This window comes from Anabas testudineus, chromosome 3, assembly GCF_900324465.2.
Source record: "Anabas testudineus chromosome 3, fAnaTes1.2, whole genome shotgun sequence".
In the NCBI taxonomy this organism is placed as follows: Eukaryota; Metazoa; Chordata; class Actinopteri; order Anabantiformes; family Anabantidae; genus Anabas; species Anabas testudineus.
Window position 1 is genome coordinate 25014016 of NC_046612.1, and position 16822 is coordinate 25030837.

Consider the following 16822-nt stretch of genomic DNA (forward strand, 5'->3'; position numbering starts at 1 on the left):
GGTAGCTGTGTGTCATCATGGTTGAGACGTTTACAGTGCAGGTTTGTGTGCTGGTAACAATTAAGTGAGGGAGCTAATGCAAGGGTTTAAAAGTTCAGCACATACAGAGACTTATTCTGAACTGAACACGAAGCTTGAAAGCAAGAGGCCTGACCCAATCCTTACCATCTACTGTTCCAATCAGAGATCCCCAAACCTCTGAAGAACAACAGGTATTGAGGGTAAAAGTTTTAATGCATCAGTATGTTCTGAAATCCAGTGCAAAGTCGACCTGCGCTCTAGTGACTCAGTGACCTGTTGTATGTTGTGGCATTCAAACCTAACACTTCCAAAAAGTTCTCTAAATGTCCTTAATTGCGTGTTTGGTTTTTGACATTTTGTTTACAGGTTAGGTTAAAGCATTGCCTGTCGATAAATTGCACAAATGAAGCAGCAGATAGAAAAGAAAAGAAAGTTAGAAACGAGAGTGAAGCTGTAGCAAGTGAGAAGTGCGGACAACACACACGTGACGCTCACCTGCATTCACCCTGTTCAATAATGGTGACATAGTGTAAGAGGATGTCAACTCCTTAATACACGCTCACAAGTCCGAAATGGAATACAACAATAATAAAAACTAACGAGTAGTGCGACTTATCAACTTAGTGGTATCGTCTGTTTGATCTATTTTTCCTTCATGTCTTAGTTGACGAAGTTCCTTCAGCAGTTAGTAAAAATAAAAATGTGCAACTGATATTTTTCCAAGAAAGACTCGACGCATGCTTAGATCTGCAAATGAAAAAAGGCTCGCAGTGACTGGCAGTGTGTTTTTCGTGCGTTGGTTTCAGATAGAAGAGATCATAGGGACATTTACTATAAGTGAATTATCTACAAAGCGAGTGAAAAAAGTACATGAAGCAAAGTTGAGGAGAGGAAGTGTGATAGCAAGGGGGCAGAGAGGGATGAAAGGAAAGAGGCAGGAAGGAGGGTAGGGTTGATTGTCCATCCTGCTTTCCTTCCCCTGCCTGCCACCCCACCTCCTCCACCTGCACCTCCTCCCAGCAGCCCTTGCCATCCATCAGTGGGTGAGTAGAGAGGATCGGGGCCCAGAGTAATGAGCCGTAAGCTCCCTTACACGTGTTGACGCGCCACTAAATAAGATCCATTTACCTAGGCTACCGCCGCCGCGCTCCGCCGATGTCTGGAGAACACCCCTCATCCCCCCCACTCCCATTCACCTCAGACATACCTTTGTCATACACACTTATGCATACTGGCTTGCCCTGTGTGTGTGAGCTTGCTTCCGCTTCTCTCCGGTTAGTAGTGTTTATCTGTAAATCTGTAAATCTGCCTGTGTCTGTCTTAGTGAAAGAATATCTCACTGTGTTCATGTGTGTGTGTGTACATTAATGTATAACAGGTGTGTGTGCGTGTGTGCGTGTGTGTGTGCCTGTGGCCAGGGAGGAAAGCGTGGCGATCCAGTTACTCAAGACAGACAGAAGCAATCGTTCTCCAGTTACAGAGTTTTCTGCGAGACATGAGGGCATCACTGTCAAGTGTCGAGGCCATCAGGGAAGTCTCACTTTAGACGATTACACTTGATCTGGTTTGTGTGTGTTTGCACAGTATGTGTGTGTCATGGGAGGGGAACCACAATGTGACCTCCACTGCTGTTGTAGAGCATTACTTAGGGTTAGTTACATTTAGTAACTATAACTATGGGGTTTTTTAGTTGTTAATACTCTTGACCTAGATGAAGATCAGATTCACGTAGCTTTTTCTTGCCACTGTATGATTAGGCAGAGACATAACTAATACCTAACCATAGATATTAGTAATTGTTAAGGTTAGGGTAAAGGGATGAGAAATGCATTATGTCCTTCATTCTATCTCCATACAATATGTTTGTGAGTGGCCTCAACTCTAGGTAGACAAATGTGCATGCATGTGTATAGGAAAAAAATCTAGAACAGAAAAAGTAAAGCTATTTTACTCAGTTTGGAAGAAGTGATTTTCTCTTGGTTTGTCCGCCCGTCCACTATCCCACCACTTTCACAGCAGCCTAACTGTCTAATGATGCATTTAGAGGTGGCATTAAGCAGCAGAGAGAGAGAATGGGGATGGGAGTGGGCAAAAAAAGCAGTCCATTCACAGTGTGGAACTGGTTACAATTGTAAAAGGTGTGTGTCACACTCAGGCTCCATGTATGAGAGTGAACACTGTTTACACAAAGCGTCCTCACATAACAAAGGAGAACAGTGGAGAGAGAAAATGAAACAGAGAGGGATGGAAAGAACAGAGGAAAGAACTGTTTGCAAATAATAAAAAAAGGTAAAAAAAATAACAATAAAAAGTGAGACAAAGAGGAAGAACTAGAGAGGAAAAAAAGAAAACATGCAGAAATAAAGAGCCGGATGAGTGAGCAAGGCTTTAGTAGTGCTGTTGGGGTGAAAGAGAATGCCACTAATAATGAGATGTCTATTTTACCCACCAGCTCTCTGTCTCTTTTGCTGCTACGCCTGTTTTCCTCTGGCCCCCATTATCAGTGCACTTGAACCCGGGGATAACAATGAGTTCACAGAGATTGAGAAGTGCCGAGGCCTTAATTGTATGTATTTAGTCACGCAAACAGAGGCAATGGCCTGAGAATGCCTAGTTAGCCAATGACATCATTTAGCCACACAGCCACTTTAGCTCAATAGGGCTGCTGTGGTGTACTCTGCCCCTGTCTACCGTCGCTCTGTGTGCTTCAATCTCTATCTTTCGCCATGGAAATATTTTCTTCCCCTCAATCACTATCTTTGTGGTGTTGTGTATTTTTTTTTTATTGTTCTTTCACAAGGTCACTCTATATGTGACCATTACTACACAGTGTTTTTGTTTCATTCTCAACTGTACTTCAGTTTTTCAGTTATTTTGCAGGTATGGTGAATTATTCAGGCTCGGGTTAGGGTCAGGGCCAAGCCTTTAGTCGTGGTTAAAAGTAGGTTCCAGAGCTGAGAAATGTCTTATGTCAATGAGGGTCCTCACGACTACAGAAATACCAACATTTGTGTGTGTGTGTGTGTGTGTGTGTGCGTGTGTCTGTTTGTTTGCATGCATACTTTTGTCAATCCATGGTGGTTGCTGGCAGTCACAAAGATGATGATGGCACTGAGATATTAGTGTGCCTCACTTGCTCGGCACAAAGAAGGGTATGTGTGTGTGTGTGTGTGTGTGTGTGTGTGTGTGTGTGTGTGTGTGGAAAGGAGGGGTGCTTCTCAAGCAGGGATGTCAGCACTTGAAAAATCAATCACCATCTGGGCTCATTTCATACAAAGGACGGTGGAAGGGGAGGATAACTCACAAACACACACACACACACACTTCTTGCATCTTTCATTTCATGCAAAGACAACAGAGGGCACAAAATGTACAGCCCCTCTTGTCTCCTGCCTTTCTGCTTAAAGTGAACACTTCACTCCTCGTCTGAATCCTGCTGATATAAAAGCAGGTGTAATGTCCTCCCATGCCCCGCGCTTCTGTTTGGACATTTCTTTTTTTTTAAATAGGAGGTTGCACAGTTGAGGAGGAAAGGGTCGAACATGGAGGGGTGTTTTCAGTGGAAAGTACTAGCCACGATGGGGCCTATCTAAGCCATTAGGCTGGGGCTATGTGAACACATCGCATCAGGGCTGGTGTGCAAGGTCACCCAAAGCAAACAGGGATAAGAGGAAAGAAAAGCAAAGATTCATCTGCTTGAGTTAGCACCTCAGGTCAATGGGTTTACCTCCTATTCAACCACAGTCCTCATTTACAAATGGTGCTCTAACTCGCCTTCGAAGCCAACTTCACATAAGGCACTTTTATACGAGAAAAGTGAAATGTTTTATGCAAAAGATTTTTTTTTTTTTTCATTTTTTTCTTACATATACATAAAAAGCTTCAAAAGTGTGTGTGAGTGTGTGTGTGCGACATGATTTCTGCTGTGGCACTGCCTCCTTTCAGTTGCACAACTGTGTGAGAAATACCAGTGGCAGAGGCTGCTGAGGCAGCGAAAGCATTTAATACTCGACAAACAGTTATCTAAGCCCATGTCCAATAGCTAGACACCACTGTAATGTGACCTACATACTAAGTGAAAAAGATTTTTTTTGTATGTTGGTTTGGGGTGCAGGGCACATGGGTGGGAGTTTAGAAGAGGATGTGAACAGAACAGAACTCATTCAAATGTCAAAGCTTTCCTTTTCCCCATTTGCTTCTTTCGCTTCCACTCAGACTCTCTCTCCAGAGCCACACACTATAATGTAACAGAAAACATTGTGCCCTCATAGGCTTTAAACTCTCCCTGAGCAATATTTTTTCGTTTTTTTGGGGGCGAGCAGGGGGGTGTAGGGAGTGTCATGTGATACAAGAGGTTAAAGAACTGTTTCAGGCCAGAGGGTAAGCGCTGCAAATTCTTTGTGTCTTTCATATTTTCCAAAGCTAATGTCATTTGTGATCTGATCTCCTTCAGTATTCAAATCAGTGTGACGACATGGGTTTCTTTTCTTAAGTCGTGAGAAAGGTTTGGCCCAAAGGCTGGTTGCAGGGCACAAAAATTAAAAGCCCATTATGCATAAATGGACAGATTCACTTCTGATAAGTCTGGTCCCAAGCTCAGCCTAAAAATTGATGAATGAATAAAAGCATGCACGCACACACACACACACACACACACACAAGTCCACTGATAGTCGGCCTGGCCACACCAACAGAGCAGGTGTCCTTAGTAATGCACCATTGCGCACTTGGATCTCTGCATCTTAGCACAGAGGGAAAAGAGGGAGGAGAGGATAGTTTGAAAAGAAATAAAGGGCAGCTTGAGGGAAAGGAAGGACAACGTATTTTTGTAACTGTTGTATTTGAATGCAGCACGTGTCTGTGGCATATCTATTTGTATGTTTGCTAGCTGGTGGAATTTGGATCTGTCACCAAACTTCGAGGTAACCCAAGCAACTGCATGTTCATCTCTCTGCCTCTGACACGACGCACCAGTGAAACTTGTTTGAATGCACCTCGTTTCTTTGCTCGACAACAGCAAACTCCTACACTTGTTATTTTGGGGATGATCAAAAACACAGAGATGATGTATTTTCAGTACCCATATGAGCAATATTTATCAGGAAGACAGGCCGAAAGCCCAACTGAGGAGAAACTAAGCAGAAAGAGATGTACTTAGTAAAGACCATGCCTTTGCCCCCCGCTGAGTCTCAGCTACATGGTACATAAATAACCATTATGAATCACGCTGTTTGGTCTCAGCCTGCCGTTTCTCAAACAAGATCCAGTTTCCATTTAGCTACAATGGTGTTGAGCGAGCCTCCTGCAATAGCATACCATTTGGAAGAAAGCAACAAAATAAAACAAGTTCGGTGCTTATCTAGTGTTTTAATTTGCTAAAAAATGTGCCCAAATCCATTAACTGTATCCAGTTTAGAAGGTCACATTTTCAGCTGGTTGCTGTTTGCATTTCATCTTGTCTGCCTAATAGGCTCACATCCAGTCTAAACCTACAAGAGGCCAGAGGGCGAACCAGCAACAAAACAACCGGGCAGTGCAGATGGAAATACAAATAAGCCTGAGAGGTCTGTTATGATAAGGAACACGTTTCTGACAAATCTGCCATTGGTCAAATGTGATCAAATTTGGTTGGAAAACTATAAAATGACACCATTCATACACATTAGCAGTGTCAATGATGAATGTTTGTGTAGGAGCTTGTAGCCTTTCCATTTTGGCACAAGTTCAGAGGCAATGTCTTGGGCGGTTCAGTCATATCAACGTCTGTGGCCTAAGAGATTACCCTACACAAACTTTATCCCATGCCAATCTATCCTTAGAGCAGGCATTTTAAACCTTGTAGCAGAAATCAACCCTCCATTCAGCGAGTCGCCTTTGTAGAACTTAAATACATCCCAATGTGTCCATCAACAAAGGCCTCTACCCTTCCTCCTTGCTCTCCGTGACACTTTAAGTTTAGGATTGTTCAGCGGGCCTGTGGGTGGGTTTTTCATTCTTTTCCTATTCTTCCTTTATTTTGCTCCTTCTTTAGAGCATTAGGGCAACCATCTATTGAATTACAACCGCTACTAAAAAAAAAAAAAAAAAAAAAATCATCAGGATTAAAATGACCTCACACACAAAATTAAAGTTCCCCAATGTACACAATAAGGGCCTGTATCTTTTTTAAGACATTCTCAGCTTCCTTGGGAACAGGATTGTTTCTTGACAAAGTGGTCTCTACTCAACAATGAGCACCTTTCAGACGCACACAGGGACTGCCTTTAGAGCTGCGGAGAGACGGATTTCACATATCAATCAAAAGAGGGGGGGGGGTGGGGGGGTGGAATGGCCCTCGTCTAGCGAGAGTGGTCCTTCAGAAACCATGAACAGATTCGAATGAGTATATGCTTTTCTCTCTTACCGCTACTATTCATAATAACAGAGGACACAGGAGTAGCGGAGAGGGAGGGGAGTCCTCTTAACACCTTTTTTTAGACTTGTCTTCCCTTATATGGGGACTGAAGCCAGGCTCTGAAATAATAAGACTATAGTGGATGCTGAGATTGTACAACACTGAAAAAAAAAAGTTGCTTTGTGAAGAGGCCAAGAGGGCCCACTGTATTCAGTGTGTGTGCAAGCTTTCGTGTTCTTGAGTTTGTACATGCAAGAGCTTGTATGTGTGTATGTGTTGGGGGGGGATCATTCCATTACACCTGCATGTAGTGTAATGAGCCCATGAGTGTGTGCACTGGGCCACAGCCACCCACTGTGCCAGCCATCCTCTGCCGCTAATCATGTTGAAAATGAATAAGGTGTCAGTGTAGGTAATTCAGAGTTGTATTAAAGCACCTTAGCCCAGATATAAGCTACATAAAATATATTATAATATGATGATATAATATTCTGTTATAGAATATTTTTGGACAGCTGCATTAATGGGGACACCTCAAAGGTCTTCTTAATACTGGCTGCATGTTTCACCTTCTACACTTTCTAATTCTTGGGTATTCAGATCATCTCTGACCCATAACTCATGAGAATGCATTTAGACAGAGTAGAGGGGAGGAGATTCTACGGAGTCGGTTTTGGTGATCAAGTTTTGAATTGTGAGACCTTAACAATGTTACACCCTCAATGTTTTGTTTTTTTGTTTTTTGTTTTCTTTTTCAAATACAGATCTCTATGGATTCAAATAAATACATGTAGCAATATCCAGCAAAGAAATAAAGAGAAATGGATTAATGCTCTGAAATTAGTGTAGTCTTTATGTTGCATCATTTTAAGCATTTAAACATTACATTACAGACACAACAGAAGGGAGAGCAGATATTACACTATAAAAATTACAACAGCCCAGAGGCTATTTCAGGACTACCAATAATACTAAAGAGGTGTATTTTGCAGCAGTTTCTTTTCAGTAAAAACTGTGTGTACACAGTGAGGCGTGCAAAACACCAACACGTATTGTATTTCCTCAACAAACTATGCCAATTTCTTTGTGACGGATTGTCAGAGCACTAAGATGAAGAGGGAAACCTTGGATGTTACAAACACACTTCAGGTTCATGTCCTGTGAATTACATCATCTCTCCCTGTTTAGACCGCTCCCTGACATTAAAGTGTAAGTGGGAAAAAAAATTATTAGTATTCACTGCATGTATGTGTGGCACTTGTGTGCTATTTTTAAATAGGGATGCTGTGAAAGTGTGGAATTGGGGACAAGGCAGCCTTGCACCGGGCCGTGACACAGACTTATGTTAAACCTAATTAGATCATGATAATAGCTTTAGGGCCCCAGTGATCAATGCTAGATGTCTGTGGAGATGAACTTTCCTTAAGTTTCATGCTGCACGCTGGTTGTACTCAATTCTTTCACACACACATCAGAGTCATTTGAAGGCACTGTATTACAGTACATAATTGCCGTTCCACTGTTGGTAGTGAGTGAGCACAGTTAGTATTGATATACATATTGTCAATGTTGGACAAATTGCAATTTAAGATAGCCGGCATCAGTGCGATATCCATCACCACCATGATGGATATGATTCACAACCCCTTAATATGGTAAAATCATAAACTCTATTTGACATCACCAGAGACCTCCAAGGCTCTGCTATAATGTAATGCCCCAAAGTGTCTCCACATCACGGGGAGACACTTGCTGATTGCGAGCTGCTTTCCGTCAACAACATTACGGTGGAGTCTAGTTTACAGCTTACGGACTCCTCAGATCACTCCTGCTAAAGACAAAGAGGATTCCTTTTGCTTCCATTACTATCTAATGTAATTTGTGTAATATAATATTCCAGCATGTCTGCATCTGATGACATGCTAGCTAGCTAACTTGTGATAAGACTTGATACTGGATGCTTTGGGAATCCCTGCTCGTATCAGTTGAGGTTGTTATTTGTAACATCTACTTCTTCCTTTCTACATTTTCCAGAGAGGAAACTGTAAAAACAAAGATGTAAGCTGATGAATCACCAGTAATTGATGTTTGATTGTGCTGTATTATGTTTTGCACATCGTTTGGACAAGCTCTGGTTTGGAAACAACGTTCTAGACCTAATCCTAACCCATCCACACAGTTCATTCCACAGCGGACTACTCTTAAGCTACTCGACTCCTCATATCTGTGCCTGGTCGAGACAAAGAAGAATGACGGTCTTTAAAAAAAACCTCAGATCTTGATTTCGTGACAATTACATAATTCCAACTGCTTTTTGAAATTCTGCTGTTCTATAACGTTACAGAAACTAATGTAATTCTAATGTGACATCTCTCACAGTCAAAAGCATGGGTTGGTAACTGTGGGCCTCAAAAACCAGAGTTGCAATTGTAGTTACTTTTACTTCTACAAATGTACAATTGGATTCTTGAAAATGTTCACTATGAAAACTGTATTGATAGAGCTGAGCAGTGAATAATCCAGTTTACTGACCTCAGGATTTTGTATCTGTTTTGTTTTGGGGTTTTTTTTTTTTTTTGGTTTCATTACCCCCTGACTGGAGGCTTTTTCTGATGTCTAATCAGGTTGTCTGTTGACCACCTCTTTGTGGAGGAGATTCACACTGGTAGGGACCCCAGGGCAGACCAAAAAAATAGGATTGGATAGATATGATTACATATTTCTATCTGGACTGGGAATAATGCAGGTAACCCCAAGAAGATCTGAATCATTTGTCTGGGAATAGGGACAACAAGGTACTTTACTTACCCTGTTGTCATGATAACCCAGACTTGTGTGAGCTTTGGATAACAGACATGTCGAAAGAGTGGAACAGAATTGCTTATTAGCTACTCTATAAGGAATAAACTACACTGGCCTTTAGAAGCCCATTTTAGTTAAACCCTTGTGCACACGCTACATGATTTGGCAACAGAACATGTGTATTTGGAAAAACCTGTGTGACTGTGGATGTCGTGCAGAGAGGGGTGTTTGTTTTGCTGCCACTGCTAAACCCTCTGCTCTCCACCACTCAGGCCTCATCTCCCATAACATAATGGATTTCATAAACACTACTATTTGCCAGAGGTCAACTTGATTCATAATCTATTAGTGCTGGGTCAGTTTGTCTTTTTAATGGCAGGACCCAGACCATTCTGACTCGACATGCTACCCTGTCTGCTGCATAGTTAACAGATGTTCCAAAACCTGCTAACGTGGTTCGAATAGGATTGTTGGCTTTCTTGAACATGAGTGTTTAAGTGTAATATGATCGCCCACAACTACAGAATGAATTAAAATACATTTGAAAAATGCCCAGTCTTGGGCACAAATGTATCTGTTTAGAGATAAGACTGTCTAGACAAAGGTTTAATGGATGATATAATAAGCCCTGGAAACCTTCTAAGGAAAAGGTTTAATACTATTACACATACAAACTCCTTGACAGAAGAAGTCATCCCTCTGCTTGGTGTTGAATATTGAGGTGTTAAGCTTTCCACAGTGACATCTATCTCTAGCCACCACCTTGAGGGCATCTTTTAAGCAGAGGAATTTAGCCATTATGTGGCATTAACCTCATTAGAAAACACTCTTTAGCTGCTCCAAGATAAAATTGATTTACAGCTGCCTTTTCCACCACTGCTCTCGATCAATGGTTAAACTATCCCTTTTATGGCTCTGTGCACACTCTCTGTTCTTTTCTTCAGTTTTCTTTAAATGCTCTTTAATTTCAACCCCCTACCTCCTTCATCTCTTGTCCTTGTGCCAGGTATGCAGTTACAGAGTGGTAGAGGGCTTTTCTCTATTCTATCATGGTCAAATATGGGACTCGCTACATTTTTTGATAGTGGATAGACATGACAGGATCTCTGGCAGATTCCTTGAACCAATTAAACACAAAGTTGCTGTCTTAGTCATTTCTAAGATGTGAGAGTTTCACCACGGTCAGCTAAATTTGCGTGGGTGGTCTTAATTGAGGTTATATCTAGTTTTTCTTTCCACTCGAGGCTGCAGCATGTCTTCACAACACAGGATCGCGATGAGTCTAAAGAGCACATGCAATGTTTAAAAAACAGAATAAGGAGGGATTTGGCCTGGATATTGTGGAAACATATGGTTAGTATGTGTCATGTTCTGCAGTTCTGCTTTAAGTAAAGTTTAAAAGCTGAAAGAATGCAACAGGTTTGGTTGACTTTCAAGGTCCACTATGGTTATGGTACTACTCATACAACCCAACCCCTTATTACCCCTAACAAAAGGTAAAGGTTATGGAATAATTGGTGCAATTTCCTATCAGTTGTTTTTTTAGCTGTTATTCAACATTTGAGGGTACCCAGCCTAGTGCAGGACTCTGATTTCACCTACCAGTGAATGTGCTTGTTGTATAGTACAGTTCCCTGGAAGAACATTGCTCTGTGCTCCATTCTTCTCACAAACCATGTATGTTGCATTAGTATAGATTTCCTATAGTGATGGTAGGCTACAAACATGATATCATAAAAGAGAGAGAGCAACGAAACAGCTAAGGAAACATACATTCATGCAGTTGAAACTTACAGAAAATGCTAGTAAGTGGACAATTGAGAAAGTTTTTTTATACTACACTAGGGACTTTGATGCACAGTGTGGCACACAGGTTTGAGCAGAGAGGGGCCACTTTGCTTGTTTCCACATGAAGTTGATGGATAAGACTATGTACAGCTAAGCCAAGCAGAAAATCCACAATCCACATTTGGCAAAATGTCAGTATATGCTTGCCCACCTCTGACAGCTCAGGTTTATGTGAACATTTAAGCAAAACACGCAACGCTGTATTTCTTTGACAAATCAATACGACCACCATTTCAGCTCTCCTTATTTCCCTCCCTCCTCCTCCTTGTGCACGCTCCTTTCTCATCTGCCTCTGTCTGGGAGAATTGATCCGCATGGATGGAATGATATCAACCGACGGATAGAGTGATACGCCCCGCTCCCTCCTTCCTACGCTCCTTTAACCGCACTTTTGACACATAAATAAAATATGTGGCCTTTTTGTTTCGATTCACCGCGGCGTTAGTTCTGAGAAGGAAGATGGTGCACTGGGCTCACATGGAGCTGTTGGTAGACAAGAGGGAGCTGTGAGTCGGCTGGTTGCCATCACTCACTGTTCACAGGCGCCCTACAAAATCCCCTGAACTTTCTGACATATGCATTTGTTAGAGTGACGCAGTCAGATTCCAAAGAATGTCATTAGAAAATAATGTGAGCGCTAAATTATTCAGACATTTTTCTGCCATAATGCCTTACTTTACAACCACACACACACTTCTACATACAGAAGATACATACATGTATCCTTCCACTTACATCTGTATTACCATTTAGTGTCTGCATCCAAATTTGGTGATGGAAAGGATGAGAGAAGGTGCTCTGAGAAAAGAAGCACTCACCGACTCCGGCATCACAGTCAATCCACACTTTAATATCAACTGAAATAAATCACTATCTTGGCTACATGTATTAAACCCTGCCATTAACAGACGATTGTAACATGTTCATCCGCACCTTGGCTAGATATTCCTGATATGATGTTAAAGGCATTTCCACATCAGGACAAGAAATAGCTACCATGTGAACTAACCTTGCAGCTTTGGAGCATGTCAGAGCATCAGGCCTCGGTCACACAAGCCTGCAGGATTTTCTTTCCAGTCTGTCCTAACAGACATTGCTGCAGAGGTTTCTGAAGTTCTAATCGTACATCATGCCTACCGAGGCCTCTGTTGCACCTTTTGCACTCCTCTTCTCCTCCTGTCCCTGCAGCCCTCAAGTGTAGGTTTAGTCATGCACATGCGTATCTATTGTATATAGATCATGTTCACTACACAGCTTCTGTGCGGTAAACGAAGAGACAGAAGAATGACACAAGAGGCAGACGGCTTGGACTTAAAGATAGACAGAGTAACCCTGCTAAAACAGATAACTGATGGGATTAAACAGGAATTATCTGTTGATATGCCAATGCAGGCCCTCTGTGCGTCCACATATAATGGATGTCCAAGCAAAACTGCTGTGTGTATGTGTGTGTGTGTGTGTGTGTGTGTCATTATCATGATCATCCTTGTTATCACAGTGATCGTCATCATCACCCCACACAGATTGTATCATAGCTGATGAGCCTCATGAGCTGCTAACCTGCGGCACTGGCTCGTTCAGAGGCCCATATTTCTGCTTTCTTTTCTCCCTTCCTGCCTTGCTTCCTAGTGTCCTTCCTTCCTTTTCCTTCTCCTTGAGTACTTTTACAACTAATTATACCATCTACCTTCCTTTCAACCCCAAATCTAATTTCGCTTGCTCTCAACCTCTCAATCCCACCACATATTCCCGCACCCTGTCCCCTCCCACACACACTTCCTTTTCCCCTCAAAGCCCTGAGTCACCTCAGACAATGGGTGGGGATCGTTTCTCAGACAGCGTGACGGTGTGCTTAGCCCCGTTACGCCAGCATCAGCTTCAGTCCCTCTTCTGGTCAGCACTGATCAGGGAGCCCTGAAAGAGAGAACCAGAGAGAGAAAATAAGGAATGCGCTGAGTTCACCACCACTGCTCCCCTTCCCTCCCTCATCCCCGTGCTTCTAGCATCGCCTCCTCAAGAAGGGGTTTCCCTCCTGGAAAGAGATGGGGAAAGTAAATCGACTGCTGAGCACCTGACTGTAACCTCTGATTACTTCCAGCTCACTCTCTCATGCTCTTCCTGTTTGTCCACCAACTTGTCTTTATTTTGCGCTTTAAACCTTTCAATACATTTTTTGTGTGCGTATCTATTTGCCATTTTAATTTTTTCTCAGTCTGAGCCTTTTTCAAATTGGAAATGACACAAAAACACGTTTTAAAAAAGCTAACTATATAGAAGGCTTCATACTCTACTTTTCTGGCTACACTGAGTCAAACAGTTGTTGCATTGTGCACTGTGGAACTGTCACAGATGAACAGATATTTATTCAGTTTAGTCCTGCAGTGAGATGCAAAAAAAAAAAAAAACTGTGGCCTAGAGTATTTTATGTTAATGAATAAAGATGTCAGCCAGTGGTCTGACTCACACATGGTTTTGGACAATAAAAAGCGTCTATTCCAATGTAATAAATAAGATTATCAAAACTGTACAAACTCATCACAATATACCATCGTGATTTAACTGTGAAGAAAAGCGTTATTGTCCAGCCCAGTATTTTCAATTAGATTTTACAAATGGATAAAGAAAATAATTCTGGCTAATCATATATGGAAAATGATATGTTTAAGTCCAACACTTTTTTTTTGTTAAATTCAAAGAAGTAGACTATATAACACACTCTTAAGGATCAATAAAGGCTCCTCACACACATTCAAATCCTGTTTCTGTTAAACTGTACTTCATATACTGGTGGTAATTATTATACATTTAAATATATCTTTTTTTTTTTTAAAGAACAACAACAAAAAGAAAAAAAACAGCTGCATAAATGTACAGCTACATTATTTAATGCAGTAGACATCCAGGTCATTAAGCAATATTTTGACACCTCTGTTATTTACTAGCCCAAGCGGTTTCCCACCTCGTTTAATCAGACTTTACTAAAACCCGCTGAGTCAGAGAGAAACTTCTCTTTTCTCTGCTCTGTTTATGTTTATCTCCTCTGCTCCTTTTTCCTCTCTCTTTGCTTATTTACTCATATTTTCCTAAATGTCTATTTCACGTGTCTCTCGGTCAGGGAGGGGCTGAGCCACAGAATACTCATAAAAGAATAAACGGAAAGGAAAGAATAAAAAAGTGCTGCTCTGATGTGAAAAAGGTCTCAGCCACGTGTTTTGACAGCCAGATGTTCAGTGTAACTTTCATTATAAGAGTGGTCAGGTGATAAATGTGTCACTTTGCGAGTCTGATGTGTTATACCCAAGCAGCTACATCACGACCTTGCATCCATCAGAGGGTGATATTTAAAACATTCAAAGTGGAGCGCAACGTTTTTTGCCATAGAAGTGGTTTACCTTCGATTTTCTCTTCTGGGAAGGGATCACTTGAGACAGAAGGGGAAAGGCAGATGGAGGGGAATAAGATGTGGCTCAATACAAGTTATCTTTAATGGAAGTATCCCGGATGAAGGGATTCAAGAGGGAAAAAAAATAATAAAACAGGGAGAAAAGCAGGAGAAGAAAAGTGTTGACAGCTGTGTTTGATGTGGTCAGATTCTTGGGTCAGGTGCCGATGAACACACACACAAACAAATGTTGACACGGCACAGATATATTAGACGTCCCTTGCTAAATGGAAGTTGGATGTAATATCGTTCTTGTAAGGACAGCCATCTGATGTCAATTCCACACAGCAGTGGGATCCTCCACAAGCTGCTCTGTACACCAGCCACCACACATACAAAAGGTGTACTAACGCCACACACGTCATGTGAACTCTTTTTTCTCTCTAGCCCCATCTCTCTCTGTTTACCCCTCCCTCGTCGCACACACACACACACACACACACAAACACACACACACTGGGATAAGTCAGGAGGAAATAGATGCCCATGTTTTGTGGGACCACCTGTTCATCCTGGATACAAGTCTAAGTACCCAGTAAGGGTTAACCCTCTTTGTGGGAAGGAGCCAGGACCATGTGTGTGTGCGAGTGTGTATGTGCACGCCCAACTTCAGTATGTGTGTGTTTGTGTGTGTGTGTGTGTGTGTGTGCAAGCGTTGGCACCGCCCCGTCTGAAACGTGCCCCATAAGTGGCAGACTGGCTCAGGGTGTCCGGCTGGGAGGGAACAGAGCCCACTGCTGGACCACCTCCCCAGTAACACACACACACACACACACACACCTAATCCTATGCACATTCCTTGGAGAGCATCTTCCCTCTCCATCACCCATCCCACACTACCTTCTTACTACTTAGACAAAAGGGAAATAACAGAACATATTTTTGATGAGGGGGGTTTGATGAGGGGGCAGATACAGTAATCATTCTGAACATGTATTGCTTTTACTACTAAACCAGACTGTATCGAATTTTTATGAATTAGAAATAATGTGCGAAACTTGTGCATGTTTTACTGTTTCTAGAACAAACTGAAGCTGTTCAACCTCTACATGGCCAACAACAACGCTGCTGCCATCGTATCCTGCCATCGTATCCCACCACCGTGATGACCCCGTACACCCATAACCAACCTGCAGACATAAACGCGTACAACCGCATTCAATCACAGCATCTTTCATCATCCTCATAAGTGTCTGAAAATAGCATAGGGGAAGTGCCATCGCTAACCCTCTGCCTTCCACACCACACACACACACCGACCCCACCACCCAACAAATAATCACCTCCTGGGAGGCAACGAGATGGAGGGAAAAAAAAACAGCAATCTTGTCTTTCAAACGAAAAAGGGGAAAAATATTTTAAGGGGCAATGAATTTCGTGGAGCTGAATAGGATGTTGGTACATGTTTTACTAAAGGAAATATAATGGCAGACTATTATTAGATCACATTAATCACGAGTGTGCCAAAGGCAGTGACAGCCGCACTGAAAAGGATTGAAAACGCTGGTAATGGATATAAATTACCCATTGTGTGATAACAGGATTTTTTCTTCACTAAGAAGGTAAAAAGGAATAAAACACTGAGAGAGCCACTAAACGTGTGTGTGTGTGTGTGTACATATTTGTGTGTGTATATGTGTATTTATGTGTGAGTGTCCTGCTGCCTCTGTGTGAGTATGTGTGTGTGTGTGGGAATATGTAATAATACAGGGTTATCAGTGTGGGATTAAAATTTTAAGCGAATCAGATAGTGACAGTGAGGCCTCGTATTAAAGGCACCGGCAACAGAAAAGAGGGAAGGATTAAAAACAGATTAAATTGGTTTGTAGTGACGGAGATGAAAGGAAGAAGGAAGGGGTGGGTGGGGGGGTGTTTTGACAGAGGTCTGTCGGGCTTTTGGCATGGTGATAATGAGTCACATCTCCCATGCACTGTTATTTATCGCCGACTTGGCTCACAAACAAAAGATCAATAATTTTGAGCAAATCTAATGTTGTCCTCGCCACTAATGCGCTCGTCCATCACATCTGCCATCTCCACCAAGGAGATGGACTGATTCTCTGTTTATTTGGAGATCAAATGCAATTATATCACATGTCTATAATGACCCCCCCCTCCTCAAAAAATACACACACGTTTACACAAGAATATGTGCGGCGCCTTGAATCATGCCCATGCATGCATATATACAGATATAAAGGCATGCACAAAGGTGTCACACTCGTGTAAATGATAATATATGTATCGAAGGGGCGATGGGTTGCCACGCCATTTTTCCACATCAATCTTCATTTCTTCCTTAGACCTTGCTGTTG

The 16822-nt window shown here is 42.1% G+C and overlaps 1 protein-coding gene across 3 annotated transcripts in view; it reads right to left on the reverse strand.

Annotated features, from left to right (window-relative positions):
• The window catches only part of znf536 (zinc finger protein 536), a 207071-nt gene that overhangs the window by 152749 nt on the left and 37500 nt on the right, over positions 1-16822 (reverse strand). For all 3 annotated transcript variants that reach the window (XM_026378871.1, XM_026378870.1, XM_026378873.1), the window contains exon 3: positions 12871-12979. The gene's annotated coding sequence lies outside the window, so the exon portion shown is untranslated. The remainder of the gene's footprint in view (positions 1-12870; positions 12980-16822) is intronic.